Genomic DNA, 16,487 nt, shown 5'->3' with positions numbered 1-16,487 from the left:
CTCTTCTATATTTTAATGAAAGCTGCATCATCCTGGACATCTTTCTTAGCTTCTCTGAGCTTTCATTTTGTCATTGTGAGAGACCTCACTGACTTGTAAAAATTAAAGCATGAAACACGTCTAGCCCAATAGCTGATAATGCAGTGGACATTTGGCAAAGGCTATTGAAGTGAGCTAACTTAAATCTCCACATAACAGCAAAAAAAAAAAAAAAAAAAAGTAAAAAATTAAGCAAATTCTGCAGTTGGTGCCTCAGAGAAGCCTAACCCAGAGGAGCACTTTGCTCCTGGCCTCACACCTCATATCATACCACACAGTCACACATGCACACATGCAGACACTCACACACACACACACGCACACACACACACACACACACTCTCAGGCATGAGCCACAATCCACAGGGAAAGACGATTTAGAGTGCTTAGGCACCATAATAAACTTTTACATGAAGTACAGCAATAGTGTTCTTAATTAAAATCTCTCAAGAACTCTTGTTGTTGACAATATTACCACCCAAAGCCATATTTACCTTGTTAATTATTCAAGTTGCAGTGAATAAGAAACAATGCCCAAGCTTCCTATAAAATTTTCAAAGATTAAGCCAGGGATACGGGCAATAAATGTCATTTGGAATGGTACTGATGCCAGTTAATTACAAGACAACTGTAAAATAATGGGCCATGAGGTGCTTCAACAATGCCTAATTAGTAACTATACGGACATTTTCTTGGAAAAAAATGGTAATTACATGGTACAAACACTTAGCAGTCATCATCAAAGGCCCTTAACCAATATTAGCTAATTAATCTTCCCCACATGTCCCAGCAGGAGGCAGCACAAGTCCCCAATGAGAGAGAGAGAAGAGGAGGCCGAGAGATGAGAAGGAAAATCCTTGTCTGCTCAGCATTTCTGAAGGACGACTTTGCACTAGCAGCCTAGAAGCACCTGGGAAGGGTCCCCAGGCCAGGAAGAACAGATTGTTTTCTTGATGAGTGACTTGCCCAGGTGATGCATAAGGTTAGTGTTGTGATGCACCTCACATCCTGGCTGCTTCAGAGAACCTCCTTCCCTGAACTCCTGTAGCAGGCATACTGGCATGCTTGCACTTACCAGCCCCTTCCCTTTTTCTCAGCCAAAAGCCTTTTTACCTCAAACATATAAAGCCAGAAGGAAGGAAAAGGGAGTGATACTCATTTCCATAAAGTCAAACTTGATTTTAACTCAACTATAAGATCCAGAATCATTTCGGGAGTTTGAATGATTTTGATGAGGTGAAAATATTTTTTAAAAAGGAGTGAACTAGTTGGGTGTGGTGGCTCACACCTGTAATCCTAGCACGCTGGGAGGCTGAGGCCAGTGAATTGCTTAAGCTTAGGAGTTCAAGACCAGCCTGAGCAAGAACAAGACCCTATCTCTAAAAATAGCCAGGTGCTGTGGTGGGTGCCTGTAACCCTAGCTATTCAGGTGGCTGAGGCAAGAGGATCCCTGGAGCCCAAGAGTATGAGGTTGCTGTGAGCTCTAGTACTCCATTGAGGGCAACAAAGTGAGACACTGTCTCAAAAAAAAAAAAAAGAGTAAACTATTATTATGCCAAATCTCATTTGCGCCTAATTTTGTAATCTTTTTCCTGACAAAGGTACAAAAATTGTGTAAGTTCCAGACCCAATACGAACGGAGTCTGCCAACTAGCTGATTGAGCTCTTCCATCTCTGAATGAAGGGCCACATTTTGTCCATTTCAGAAGGTCTGGTACCCTTTTGAGGTAGACTCAGTTTCATAAAGCTGAGATGAGCTTCATCATAAAATTAGGCCTACCCTAGTCTTTGTCTACCCAACTTCATCTGTCTTATAATAAATCTAATTCTTCCCACTAAAACAGTTAAGGTGTAATAATGATAAAATAGAGACAAAGAATGAGGAGAATGAAGAGGAAGAGAAAAAGGAAGAAGAGAAAGAAAAAGGACAAAGACAAGATGGCAAGGCATGGGGAGCATCAGCGAGGGCAGCATCCTCTCTTGTTTATAGCAACACTACAAAGGAGACAGAATTACCTCCTCCAATTTATACATGATGCTACTAAGGCATGGAGAGCTTAAGTGGCCTCTGGCTCAAAACCAGCAAAATGATGAGTCCATCCCTGACCCCATCTCCATTTCATCCTAAATTTCTAGTTCTTTCTACAATGTTGCTTTTAGGTCGAAATTTCCTTGTCACCTCTAACATGTCTCCAAACCTGTAATGAATTGATAGCCCGTGGGCAAGCATAAAGAACGTTTTTGGAATGATACCATCCTAATAAACTGTTTGATAAGTTGAGATCCAGTTCCAGGTCAAATCCAAATACAATTTTCTTAGAGCATCACACACATATTTCATGGAAGAAGACTCACTATTTTGTTTTTTCAGCATCATAAAAGAGGGAAGAAGCTCACATAACACCTGGAAGATACGTGTTAGAATCTACTAAGCCAACATCCCCAAATCCTAGATTCTAGTCACAAGCATAGTACCTACACCATGAGGCCTATATGAGGATTAAATGGGCAAATGCACAGGGTCTGGCACACAGAAAATGCTCAATAACTATTAGCTATGTTTCGCACTATTATCTTATTAATAATTGCTAATGATTATTCCTTCACTCAAAGTGTACTACTACACTAATAAACTGTGCTGGCTTTGGAGTCACACAACTTAAATTTCAATCTTTTATTATCTAATTGCTTTCTGTATGACCACAGGGGACCTACTTAGCCTCTATGTGCCTCCGTTTCCTTACTAGTAAAAAGGGTATAGTAATAGCATGTGCTTGATGTTTTTAAAAGGGTTGCTTGTAGGGGTTAAATGAGATGATGTTGGCACCTGGCCAATAACAAGATCTTGATAAATGTTGGCTATCGATACATTTCAGGCAGACATTCCTTATACACAGAAGGAAATCAGTCCAATTTTGAGCGATAGATTCAATAAAGTTGAGTTGATATTTGGTCAACAAACACTTGTTGCTGACAGAGTTTACAGTAGGCAGCGTTCTGTGGGCTGGTGTCTCAGACATAAATGGATAAACAGGCCCTGCCTCAGTGGGTGAATAGTGTGTTCTGGTATAGACAATATAACAAGAATCATTAAGTACATTGGAGGGGAAAATACTCTTCTTCAGAGCATCCAGGAATATCGAATGAATGAAGAATTTTGTAGTTTCTCAAAATCCCATGAAAATACATTTTTATCCAACTTCTCACACAGCATCAGAGTTTACTTAATCTAAATTCTTACTTCAATAATGAACAAATCATGAACACCTGGTGGTCCTTCCTGAAGTGACAGCCTGTAGACAGGACTTTTGTAAAGCTTCTGTTTGAATAACTCTGAAGTCTCTCCAGCTACTGATCATGAGGTCTCCTCATCCTTTCTTTGGAGCTGGACACAGAAAACCTAACCACTCTTCCACCCAATGGGCCTTTCTCATGTGTCCACTCCCACTTCTGAGTCCTCATTTCTTTACACTTCCAGACATGCCTTGATGAAATTCCAGTAGACACAACATGTTTTATAAACAATGAGTTCCCGATGGTAGGACTGATAACCAGAGATGAGCTCTGGGGACCTGGTACCACAACTTTTGGTCTCAGCAGCTCCTTCTCCACCAGCATCCACATCAGCCCTGCCCATGCTTGTGAATTTGAGCCAACTCTGCCAGACTCCTCTCTCCTTAGTCCGTCCTTTCTTGTGGCCTAACCAGTGCTCTCAACCATTGGGTAAAGGAGCTACTACTATCAGCCTTGTCTCTGGGGTCTTCAAAACAGGGCCAGTGGGAGTCCTCAAAGCACTCCCTGTTGACATAAGACTAAATCCAGCTTGTCTATACTATAGGTCCTCTTCCAAATAATTACTCATTCTCTTCCCAAATTTCTAGAACTGCTGACCCCTGATGCTGACTACTGATGGCACTTGTGTGATGGACTTGATGAATGATCTTCCTTGGTGGCCCACCTCTCTGCTCCAGAAAGAAAAAGTAGAATAAAGTCAAAACCCCTCCCTTACCCTTCTAGTCCCCCTTGAGCCTGGTCCCTACCTTTATCCCGTCTTATTTCCCACTCCTTCGCCCCTCCCCATGCCTTGGCAGACCTGCAGTCTCAGCCTGAATCTCCACTTCTGACATTGCCAAATGTCATTTTTGTTCTTGTGAAGCTCTTCCCAGCCACTTCTGCCATAAAAGCTTATCTCCCCTATGAAGTCTTCCACATTTCCCCAAGTTAAAATGAATTAAATCCACTCTCCTCTTTATATTTCACATAGCTTTTGGACATCTTATAAAATTAATTACTGACTCAAAAAAATGTTGTAAGCTGTCATCATAAGGCAAGGTCTGCTAGGGGTATAATGGGTATTACCTCATTTAATCATCCCCCAAATTATATGAGGCAAGCATAATCATTTAAAATCTGCTTTTAGAAAGCTATAACCCAGTTACAACTTAACAATAGGGGGAAGTGGGAAGGGGGTGGGTGGGTAGAGGGAGGGGGATCGGTGGGATCACACCTGTGGTGCATCTTACAGGGGTATTTGCAAAACTTGGTAGATGTAGAAGGTAAAGGTTTTGGCACAGTAACTGAGATAATGCCGGAAAGGCTATGTTAACCACTGTGATAAAAATGTGTCAAATGGTTTATGAAGCGAGTGTATGATGCCCCATGATCATATCAATGTATACAGTTATGATTTAATAAAAAAAATAATAATAAAAAAATAAAAATAAAAATAAAAAAATAAAATCTGCTTTTATAAACAAGTGCTCAGTGTCATTTAGTGTCTTTCCAAGATCATATGGGTTGTAAATGACAGAACCATTTCTGTCTACCTCCAATGCCTGTGTCATCAGGCCCTGGGCTTTGTGACATGCTGAGGCTCCAGCACTTACTGCAGGCTCATAAGCAAAGATGCTGGAAACATGTTCCAGAAAGGCAAGCTCCTTTCATGGAGCAGAAGGAAAGAAGTGTGTCCTGTAAGATGTGGATGGACAGAGGACAGGAGGCCATGGCTAAGAGAAACAAGGGTGGATATAGCTGAACTGTGACCCCAGGTGGCACATAGAGCAGAGATGTCTGAAAGAGAGCTAGACATAGGAGCTGTCCTGGGCAGTCTGCACTTTCAAAAGGCAATGGAAGGGCTCTGTGCCAAGGCATTGAAAGGAACCAGGCACGAAAGGCTGCCCATGTAGAACCCCGAATATTGAAGAGCTGTTTAAAAATGAATGAGGAGGGCTTCAAAGTCAAGCAACACCCTTTCCTGCCTTGTGTCTGGGGTCTGCCTTATCTCTCAGACCCTGCACAACGGAGTTTTAGAGATACCTCCTAGAACACTGAATGGAGTACTTCTGGCTCATCCTCCGAGAGGGTGGAGGTCATTGTGCCCCCACCCCATTCCCTATTTAAAGCCAACACACGCCCTTGGTCACTGGCAGGCACATCCACTGACACCTGCTTATTCCGGAGTCTGAGAGCACCTCTCTTCCCTTCCAACCTCCTCCTGGCCAAGTCCTCCAGTTTAATTTACATCAAGGAGCTATTATGTGAAGACTTCTCTCAAGCACTAATTTTAAATAATAACAATCTCCCTAATAGTGACTACAGTCTTGTGCAAAAAGTAAGCTTATACACCCTTTAAACACTATATAGAATATGTCATAAATGAGGCATACCCCAAATTGGGACTGGCAGGCAGGTTTCATCTAGACTGCCAACTCTGGTTCATTAGTAGAGGCTGCCTGGAATGATTTGAAAAGGATTCTAAAGTTGCAACTAGGCTCAGCCAAAAAAGGGGGGCCGTTACTGATTGGTAATGTCCACCAGGAGTGCAAGGGGGAGAAGCGTAATGGAGGAGCATGTGGGAGCAGAGGAGCCACAGTGAGCACAGCCCTGGGTGTCAGGGATGAGGTCCTACAGGTGATGAAACTGAGATGACCCTTAAAGGTAGGTAAGAGACAGGCAGGTGAGGTGGGTTGAGCTGCCAGCAGAAGAGGGGAAGGGACTAGTTCCTAGCATAGAAACAGCATAAGCAAAGGCATAAGGGTATGATGGAAGAAAAAAAGGATTGTGTTCAGAAAACTTCCAATAGTTGAGAACGACTCAAGTGTAAAGTGTGAGTGACCAAGTTCAAGATGAAGTTGATGGGTAGGTTGCAGCAAGGCCGTACAGGACCTTAGTTGATTTGGTACACAGTAAATTTGACATTAGAAAAATACGGAGCTAATCACATGTTCATTTAATAGGGATTAGCTGAGTGTCTTACATACCTACCAGTGTGGTGGGTATTTTGTTTGTTTGTTTGTGTGTGTGTGTGTGTTTGGTATCTGGTTTTTGGCCTGATTTCATGTTGAGAAATTACAGTGCTGGCTTAAGTACAAGTGATATCAATAGACAAAAAAAGGAATATAAGACAATAACCAAGTAGAGTGAACACTGGGGAAATAGAATAATCTCTCTAATCACGCAGATAAGGACATGCCCAGATGAACTTACCAGGGCTCACACTGGCTTCATTTGTTTCCACAGAGACCAGTGTATAGGCTACAGGTTCTCTCTGACTAAGGCATGTACAGGATCCCAGCCCACAAGCAGGGGGTGAAATCAGCCCCCCAGAGCCTCCCACATCCACTGCAGAAGACTCTTAGCATATATCTCCAGCTCATGACACCAAATCATCACGCAGACCACTCAGCTATGTCTTATTCTGAAGAGAGTCACCGTTTACAAAACTTTCAAGAGCAGCCCACATAACATAAGAGCAGGGAACATAAAGGAAGTACACCAGAAAGGGCCAGAACGCAGCCACCACTAGGTAAAGCCGATCGCCACAGGCAACCCTGCGTCCAGGACCCCTCAAGGGACAAACACGAGAAAAAGAGTCCCCTACACCAGCCCTGCTGCATGCTTCAGACAAGATCCTCACTACGTGGGAGAGAGGGTCTGTCCCCAGGCTGCTCCCACCACTGGGGGCTGCCGGCCTAAACCAGACCAACACCTCCCTGAAGACACAAGGTACATACACAAAGCCGTCCTCATCCTGTAGTCCCTGTAGTCTCTGTTGGCCACACTCACACTGACAAGCCTCCTACCATCCATCAGCTAGTGAAAGGCTGCAGTGGCCTTCAGGACAGCAGGAGAGAAGAGTGTGAGGGGGCAGAGAGAACCCCCTGGGAAATAGCCCAGGAATCTACAGGATTATAATGCTAAAGAAGCCAGATTGCTTTCTTCTCCTTCACTGGAGACTGAGGAACCTCAAAGCCACCCAGCTGGACCAAAATGGTCAGGTTATCTCATTGTGAACTAGGAGACAAAACAATACAAAAATGATAATGTTTGTTATGAAATTAAAGGTATTTCCCCAGAGGTACAAAAGTGATACATGGTCTCTGGCATCTCGCTGTTAAACAGCCTTAAGATGACATCTGGATGAGGTCCACTGCCTCAAAGCGTTCCCTTCCTTCTCTGCCATTTCAGACATCAAGGAGATCGGGACGCAGCAAAGTTCACTTGGACATGCTTTAAATGTCAGGGGCAATCTGACTCTTGATTTGCTCTAGGGTAGATGACAGTGTTAAAACACACGTGCCCAAGTAAAGGCTCAGTCTCATTTTAAGTACACTTCCACGTGCCCTAATTGGTGAAGCAGGCATAGCCCACCCATTCCAATCTGAGAACTTTGAACTTCCAGGTGAGCTAAGTCCATTCAGCAGCAGCAGATGGTAGTGACTGAACCTTGATTCATAGGTCTTGAACCTTTGGCTTCATATTCATGCATTAGCTTTAACATTAATCAACTGCTTTCCTCCACCCAAGAGAGTAAATTCAGGGACAGAGACATGATGATAAATTGTAAGAATTAGAGACCTGACTTTCAGAGTAAACGTTCTTTCTTTCTTTTTCTTTTTTTTTTTTTTTTTTAAGACAGTCTCACTATGTCGCCCTTGGTAGAGTGCTGTGGCATCACAGCTCACAGCAACCTCAAACTCCTGGGCTTAAGTGATTCTTTTGCCTCAGCCTTCCAAGTAGCTGGGACTACAGGCACCCACCATGACACCCGACTATTTTTTGTTGCAGTTGTCATTGTTGTTTAGTTGGCCCTAGCCGGGTTCAAACCCACCTGCCTCAGTGTATGTGGCTGACGCCGTAACCACTGTTCTATGGGTGCCAAGGCCAGAGTAAACTTTCTTTAGGTGGATATCCAGGTTTGTTGACTATTTTCAGGGAAGTTCATTGGGTACAACTTCTTATCCAATTCAGGAGTCTTCCCTGCCACATTCCTCTCATCATGTTCTTGAAAACCTCTGAAAAGAGGGAGTTTGTGGAGAAACTGTGTCTGCTGTTTAATAGTTCTAATGTTCTTCCATATCAAGGTAAGGAGAAATTTTCTCCCTTATTGTTTTAACTCCTGGTTGTTGTCCTCTCTGGAGTTGAACAGAACAAACATAATCACATTTCCACAAATAGATGTTTGCATATTTAAAGACTTTCTCATACTTCCATTTGTATTTATGGGTCTTTGCTTTTTTAGCGTAAAACTTCTCAGCCCCTCAAGTGTTCTTTAGAATGATGTTCAGATTCCTCATATGAATTTTTTCTGTTGGATGTGTGCTTAAACTATGGCACTTACATCTGGACAATCTTAATATGCCAAGTCTTTAGAAAAAAGGATAGATAATTACAGAGTTTCACAGTAGGATTTTCAGCAACACAATCTTCTGTGGAATATAAAGGCCATGGATCAGGTGGGAGTAGACCACTAAGTGGGTTCTCTGCTTTTATGGGAACATAAAAAAGCTACCAGGAACACCTGCCTGTGCTTTCTGACTTCAAAGGATGCTCATGTCATTTTGCTTCTGCACACAAGGAAGATATTTGCCCACACTCCTCTCCTTGAAGAATCAACTCTCTAAATAAACCATAAGGTTAATTCTTAAAACATGTTGATCATCAGCTATCTCATGTGGCAGCCCTAACCCAGATGGTATTTGGTTTAGCACTCTATTAGCTGACATAACGGAGATCTTTGAAAATGAGACTTGTCTGGTTTCTTTACATACATTTGGACTAATTTTCCTTCCCCTAATTAAACCTTTCTGTGATTGACAGAAGCTGATGACAAGCATATCTGATGATAGAAGTAAATATTTTTGTTTTTCTTTTCAAGACAATAGACATCCAAGGCAATTTTAGAGACCAGTGTTTGGGCACAGGTAGGAAATCCTATAAAAAGATATGCACATGAAGACGGAAGCATGCAAAGCCTTTGACTGGATGGAGGAAGGATCCCAGGAGATGTGTGGGCAGAAGTGAGAGCTACTTGCTCTCCACGAAATAAAATCTCCAAGGCAAATGCAAAAATATACTCTGGGACAAATACTTTTGCTTCTGCAGTAAAAATCAACTACTCTTTCCTGAGCCTCACACCTCACATGGAATGAGTCAGTGAGCACTGACCACAAAAATCCCTAGACTCAGATGTAAGGACTTACTCTGCTTCGTATTGGAAAAGCACGTCAGGCTCCTCTCTGAACTTCAGACAGTGATAGCAAGCTGCTTCCAAGTCTCAAGAATTACTGCATTCTATACCTTCAAGTTATATAGGTCATTTAAAATGCTTCCTATTCCTGTGAAATGTTACAGAAAAGGTAAGATGAATAATACCACATTCTGCCTCACATGATAATTAGTTGTATATACTGCCCACTAGAATACAAATGCCGGGTAGCAGAAATCACTCTCATCTCTGCCTCCTCAGTGTCTTTCTTAGTACCTGTCATGTCCTAGGAGCTTGATAAATGTCTGCTGAATTGACTGCCATTAAACTGAATTACTAACTTGCAAGGTCTTTGGGGGCAACTGTAGAGTCATTTCATATCATCACCATTTCCTTGCTCAAAGCTGACATGAAAAAGGATGCAATAAATGGTGAGTGAATGAATGAATGAGAGGAACTGAAAAGATGGTTCTCAACCCCCAAAATACTTTAGAATCACCTGGAGTGCTTTTAAAACTCTCTATGAGGCTGCCACCTTGTGGTCACCTCTGCAGTAACAGTTACAGCAGCTCCCTTAAAAACTGGCTTATTTTGGACCACCTTAGGTTTTTCTCTCTCTCAAATTATATACACAGCCTAATCATCTATATTCAAACCTTTCTGAAATACATTTTAATGAGAAAATAAAGGTCTCCCATGAAGAGAGGGCTGCGGTCACCAACACCAAGAATGACAGGCAGTCTCCATATGCAAGTGATTTATTTCTCCCTGTTGAATAGCAAGGAGTGGAGGTCAAGAGAAGACAATGTCCTCAGGGTCAAAGTACTGGTTATGTCAAAGCCATTCATAAATCCTTACTACCATGAGAAATATATATATATATATATATATATATGTGTGTGTGTGTGTGTGAACAGTAATACAGCCCTTATCCCCATTTTCCAGGGGGAGAGACTGAAGACAATCTGCCACACAAAGTTGTAGTCAGAACCAACTTTTTAAACCTGTGTCTTCAGAAAATAAACTTTCTGTCTATACTAAGGGGAAAAATTCAGGAACAAAAGTCAAATTTCAAGACTGGACTTACATGTGTACATAGGGGTAACAAAGTATACATATACATGTATACACATACACTCATTTTTTGAAAAAAAATCATGAGGATGAATTGAATGATATGAATTTTTACTTGGTGAAAATTGGACTTTGTGATACTGTTAAAGAAATACATTTTCTTCAAAGACACTAACTCAAGCAAATATATTAATTTTCAAGTTTTTTTGCATCCGCTATGATGAATACATTAAACTTGCTGGTAAACATACCTGTTATCTAAGTATGAAGTATGAATTATATTCTTCATATTAGCCTGCTTTCTCTACTGGATTAAATGTGTGACAAGTGGAAAGAGTTGTAACTGGGGTTAGGTAGACTTAGGTTTGTATACTAACTCTACCACTAAGAGCTGTGAATTCTTGAAGAACTTATTTAAATTCCCTACGTCTCAGTTTCCTTATCTACCAGTAAGAATGATAATGACAATTTAATACTGATTTTTTATTACCATTAAATAAAACTTTGCAGATCCCAAAGTTTCTAAAACAGAAAACACCAAAATGTTAATTGGATGAGTACAGAATAGTTTCCCTTATCTACACTAGTATTTTCCTAAAATGTTCAGCTAATAGATAAAATTAATGATCAGTGGGACATAAATTATTTTGGTAGTACACCAGCATGATGTCAAGAATTTCACGAGGTGCAAGAAACAAACTGTTCATGCTATCAGGAAAAAAGTAGGAAAAGAATATTTGGGGGAGCTAAGGAGGAGTACGAAACATTGCTAAATGCCCCAGTATAGTCATCATAATTGGCTAAATTGTACATTGGGCACAGCTTTAGGAAGTGATTTATTGGTACAACAGCTTTAGAAAGCAGCTTACAGTAGGGCTCTAACCTCTGATTCCCCTGTGACTGGGTAATTAGCCCACTGGAATCTACAAAGTTCAACCTTGAAGGATCAGTACTAGTCGCCAGTGACTACAGACTGAGCACTCAAAAATCACTGTTGAAGGAAGTGACTCCAGAAGCTGAGACGCAAAGACTTCCCAAACAATGTTTCTAAGCCACAAAGCCAGACAGTAGACCTGGAGAAGAGAAATTTCCATGGCAAACAGGAAACCTTCCTAAGAGTCCGTCTATCTCTCACCTTAGAATACAAATGCCTGCATTGATCTGTGGCACTGCTAAAAGCAAGTGCAGTGTTTATGCCATGAGTGAAAGCAAAATTTAAAGGAACTATTAAAATGGGTGCTATCTGTATTCACACAGTACATGAGGATAAAGGACTAGAAAGGTGAGCAGAGCCTTAAGAATGAAATCATTACCTACGAAGTCTTAATTCAATCACTTAAAGCACTGAAAGCTATTGGCCTTAAAATCTCTATCAGATTATTTAAAAGGAGTGAGATATTACTACACCCCCCCACAAAAAAAAATTAACACCAATAATGTAAGAGATGCTTGAAACCAGCAAAGGAAATAATTTCCTAAAATGTGTGGTTTGAGGGTCAGAGGATAAGCACAGACCACCTTAATCTCAAACGTTTTTCCCTATCAGTATTCTACAGAGCCTGAAATTCTTATATTTTTTCTAATTTAGTACTGCCCTCCAAAATTTTCCATTAAAAAACAAATTTGTTTCCTTAAAAGAATAATGATGGGAATGATATTTGGCCTGAGTTACCTTATCATGAATAGAGAAAAAACTTAAAGAAGAAAAAAAAAGTTGAGGAAAGTGGAAAGAAAGGGCAATAGAAAAGCAGGCTCCCCATATCTACCCTCCCTAGATATCTACCACAACTCCTAGATTTTCTCTGTGCAGTATGGTAGCTTTTGCCAACATCTGGCTATTTACATTTATATTTAATTAAAATTAAGTAAAATTAAAAATGCAGCCCATCCATTACATTAACCTTATTTCAAGCCCTCAATAGTCACATAAGGCTTGAGGCTGCCATATGGGTCTGTGCAGACACAGAATATGTCCATCATATTTCTTTTTTTTAATTTTTTTTTATTTTTATTAAATCATAGCTGTGTACATTGATACGATCATGGTGTCCATCAGATTTCTAATGGACAGTGCTACCTTAGTGATTCTTCCTGAAGAAGCATATCATATACTTCAGAAGCAATGAGCTGTAAAGAGAGCTGAGCACACTATGCAAGAGAGAGAGCTATACTATCTTGCAGCCTTTTTTTCAGTTTTGACAGATAAAGAACTAAGAAGTAATTTTTTTGTAATCAAATAACATATATGGGAAAAGAGTATGATGGATCACAGAGAGAAAAATTCTAACAGGACAAGCCAGTGGCTCTTTCTTAGCAACCTAAATTAAACAGTTCACCTGTGAGCACGAAATAAAAACTAATATTAAAATACACTTTGTTCTGCAGAGCTATTGACTATAATTGTGGAGTGTACACTCTATGAAGTCTTGTGGCAGATCAGCGCCTCAAAACTTTCTTTGTCATCTTTATTAGCTCACATTATGGTGTCCTAGAATCTTCATGGGCTTTCTTTACTCTTTTTAAAATTTTTTTTTGCCTAATTATTCCCCTGACTGGGTAATTTCAAATGAGTTATCTTCAAGCTCAGTGATTCTTTCTTCTGCTTGATTGAGTCTACTGTTAAAGGTCTCTGTGGAATGTTTCATCTCTTTGTTATCTTTATAAGTTCTGGATTATAGAAACTTTCCATATATTTTATTGGTAGGGCAGCCATTATCTGACCATAAGAATTGTATGAGAATCTGAGAATCAAGTTTATGGATGCCAGTTTTTTGTTTGTTTTTTTCAGAAATGAAATTTCTGTGTACATAATCCAAATTCAAATGAAGATTTATATTTGACCCAGAAGCCCAGACCACATGTTATCTCTATAAGGGGGGAAAAAAATCACGAAAAAAATTTTTTTAGCCAGAAATATGTGCAGGAAAGTCTGCCTCTATTATTACTTCAGCAATATTGGGAAACACATAGCCTGATCATAGTTAATGACAGACGTAAGACATTTATGATTTCTCTGGGTCTCAGGATCTGCTTATGTTAAGCAAAAAGTTAGGACCACATGATCTTAGACCCCTTTCAATCCTATGTAATTGCTTAATAACCTAAATTTCTGTAAAGAATCCTCTCTGAAGACTTTGTAAGTGAGGATTGCTTTATTATTCAGCAAAGATAGTTTTATAGACACATACATTTTCAGTACAAAGGAAGGATATCAGTGCACATTGGTCGCAAAATTGAGAGTAACAAATTCACTCACTAGCGGATCTCTTCCTTTAACACTTTACAGGTTTTTTTTCTTTTTTCTTTTTTTTTAAACAAATTATAAAACCAAACTTAGATAAATTAAAGATACATCATAAGTAGTTTAGTTATCTGTTTACCCCCAATCAGCACTCTTTAGAGAAGAGGTTTTTTTTCTTTTTTACATTAAAAGGAAATTACTGAAAGATCAGCACTCCTGTGCACAGATGGAAGAATAACTCAACGGAAATTAAGCAGGTGGGAATGGGGAGAAGGGTATGGGTGAAATCATACTTAGCAGGCTCAGTGAGCACTACCTGGGTGATGGGCACACTTACAAGTTTGACTCAAGCAGTACAAAAGCAATTCATGTAACCAAACTTGGTGCCCCTGTAATATTCTGAATTTTTTTGAAAAATAAGTCATAAAAAGGACTATAATCATTTTTTTTACCAGATTTATTGCCTGAACAATTTTTGCATACACATTATATATATCATCTTCATGTGCATATATTGTTTTTGCCCCCCCTTTCCCTCAAGCTAAACATGTTTATGCTGAAGCTGTTTTGTAAATCCCAAGAAAGCGTTTGAAGAAAATTAAAAATCTCTGCCAAAAACTATAACCATCTCTGAGCTTGATCATAAACTTTCATTGGAAAACTGATATTAAGTATGTATCTTCATTACATTTTGAAAGCATGAATAATATATGTCATTGTCCAAAGGCTGAGCCATGAACACTGCTTTATCATTCAAATATAAATGAAAGTGCACTGGATTACCCATTAGTGTCCAGTTTCTTTGGAAGAGTAAGAAAAAAATCTGTTGAATCTCAGCTGGTGATTTACATTCTCAAACATCTTTATTCACAAGCCTAAAAACCAGGTTAGTAACAGTTGCCAAGACAACTTATCCCTGGATTTAGTAGTACGGCATCAGGAAAGACGCCTACAAGGAATTTAATTAACTAACACCTCATCCTCCTTGGCCAAAAATGGATGGATTTTCTTTCAACTCAAAGTCCATAAAGAATGAGATTGAATGGAATCTAGACACACTAGGTAAACTCACAGATGCACAGTAATTATAAAAATAATGTCACCAGTTTCAGATGAGGTTCACATAAAATCTACCTCAGTAGTTCATAAATGTTTATTGAATGAATGTGAATAAATATGTAGGATTTTTCATGTACAAAAATAAAAATTATCATTTATAAGTATAAATATGTGTAATATGTGTATTATATACATCTCTTCATTTCCCTTCTTTCTCTCTCTTCTCAGTAAGAAATAGGTAGTTCATAAAAAAGTTAAGTGAAACAAAAACTAGCACCCACCCAGCGACTGACTGACTGGGATCCCCTCTTGGCCAAGGGCATCCCTAAAACTGAGTTGCTACCATGAGATAGGAGAACAGACATGCCTCATTGTGCTCCCTTCCCTTCTTAGAGATGTCCTTTGTGACTCACTCATAGGCCTAAGCCTATGCAAGGCATATTTTCAGGTTCTTAATATACACAACAAACCGCTTGAGTCTGGGCATATGTCCCATAGTTTGTCTCTGATTGACAGACCCTTATCTTAACTTCGCATTCCTTTTCACTGAATCCTGGTCTATTAGAAATAGCCTAATTCTTTCATCCAATTGTCAGTCAAAGAATCTTTAAACTCACCTATAACCTGTGGGCCTTGACTTTGAGATGACCCAACTTTTTGGACCAAACCAATGTATACTTTTCACATATAGATTTATGGCTTTACCTGTAATTCCTATCTCCCTAAAATATATAAAACCAAACTGTAACCCCACCACTGTGAGTGCAGTTGCTCAAGCCTTCTTGAGTGAGGCTCTGGGTCATGGTCCTCAATTTTGGCTCAGAATAAACCTCTATAAATTTAAAAAAAAAAAACAACTAGCATCAAAGGGGAAAGGGAGGGGAGAAAATGCCATGAAGTATGTTAACCAGTTTGATGAAAATATTTCAAATTATACATAAAACCAGCACATTGTACCCCCATGATTGCATTAATGTACACAGCTATGATTTAATGAAAAAAAAAAAACCTAGCATCAAAGGAAAGATAAATCAAACATAACATTGATAAAGATTTTAGAATTATTTAAGACTGATTTAAAATTGGCATTGAGCTTCCAGTTAACCATCTCAATAGTGGAAATGGAACAAATTGCATTGCTTAGAAAGGAATGTTTCTATTATCCTAAATTCTAAAATGAAACATCATTGGGGAGGAGGGTTTGCTTAAAATGATGTATATTTTTGACTAACATTATAAAATTCTTAATATAAGAGCCATGCTTTGTATTTCATGGTCTTCACACGGTTTGTTCTCATTTAATCCTCCCCAGCAGCACCCAGTATTTTATAGAGCTAGTAGAACATTCTGGAGAGATTTCGTTTCACAGTATTAATTAGTATGTAACTGGATTATACTTCCTCCTCCCCTACATGCTGCTTCTCTAAGTTAATGTCCAACCTGAAACACGGGATCTGGGGTTGAGCACCAAGCTCTAACACCCCACAGGTGCTGACTCCTCACTCTCTCTTTGGGGCACTTTTTCACCAGAAAGGGTGATATTTAGGTAATTTTCCCCGTTCTTTGGAGACTCAAAATATTTGTTAT

The 16,487-nt window shown here is 39.6% G+C and overlaps 1 long non-coding RNA gene across 3 annotated transcripts in view; it reads left to right on the top strand.

The window, feature by feature from the left end:
- LOC128563823 (uncharacterized) overlaps positions 1–4,797 on the top strand; it is a 49,216-nt gene extending 44,419 nt beyond the window's left edge. For all 3 annotated transcript variants that reach the window (XR_008373904.1, XR_008373902.1, XR_008373903.1), the window contains 2 exons: positions 833–1,021; positions 3,921–4,797. This is a non-coding gene — a long non-coding RNA (uncharacterized LOC128563823). The remainder of the gene's footprint in view (positions 1–832; positions 1,022–3,920) is intronic.
- The last annotated feature ends 11,690 nt before the right edge of the window (positions 4,798–16,487 follow it).

This window comes from Nycticebus coucang, chromosome 13, assembly GCF_027406575.1.
Source record: "Nycticebus coucang isolate mNycCou1 chromosome 13, mNycCou1.pri, whole genome shotgun sequence".
NCBI lineage: Eukaryota > Metazoa > Chordata > Mammalia > Primates > Lorisidae > Nycticebus > Nycticebus coucang.
The sequence above is the reverse complement of the archived record's forward strand: the minus strand, read 5'-3'. Positions and strand labels throughout refer to the sequence as shown.